Source organism: Propithecus coquereli, unplaced genomic scaffold (genome assembly GCF_000956105.1).
Source record: "Propithecus coquereli isolate 6110/MARCELLA unplaced genomic scaffold, Pcoq_1.0 Scaffold584, whole genome shotgun sequence".
NCBI classification, from domain to species: Eukaryota; Metazoa; Chordata; class Mammalia; order Primates; family Indriidae; genus Propithecus; species Propithecus coquereli.
The window spans coordinates 264,070-264,421 of NW_012151774.1; positions in this window are offsets into that span (position 1 = coordinate 264,070).

Below are 352 nucleotides of genomic sequence, written 5' to 3' on the forward strand. Positions count from 1 at the left end.
CGGCGGCAGGTGCGCGGAAGATGAGGTGAGCGGGGGGTGGGGGCGCCTCGCGGAGCCCGGGGACGCTGCGGGCTCGCGGAGAGGACGCTCCCGGGGGCGGGCGCGCCCTGCTCCGTCCGCGGCTCTCAGGCGCGTTCCCGACCCCGGGCGTCGGGACTCCACCGGCCTGGTCCCTGCTCGGGTCTGTGCAGGGCCCCGGGCGGGCGTCTCGCGTGCGGCTTTGCCGCCGGCCGTGGCTCGCAGCACCGCGCCGGGCTCCGCGGGAGGCCTCTGGATCCGCCCCGCGGGCTCGGCCGCCCGTCCTGGGGGGGGACCGGAGTCCAAAGCTCCGGTGAAAACGCCCGACCGCGAG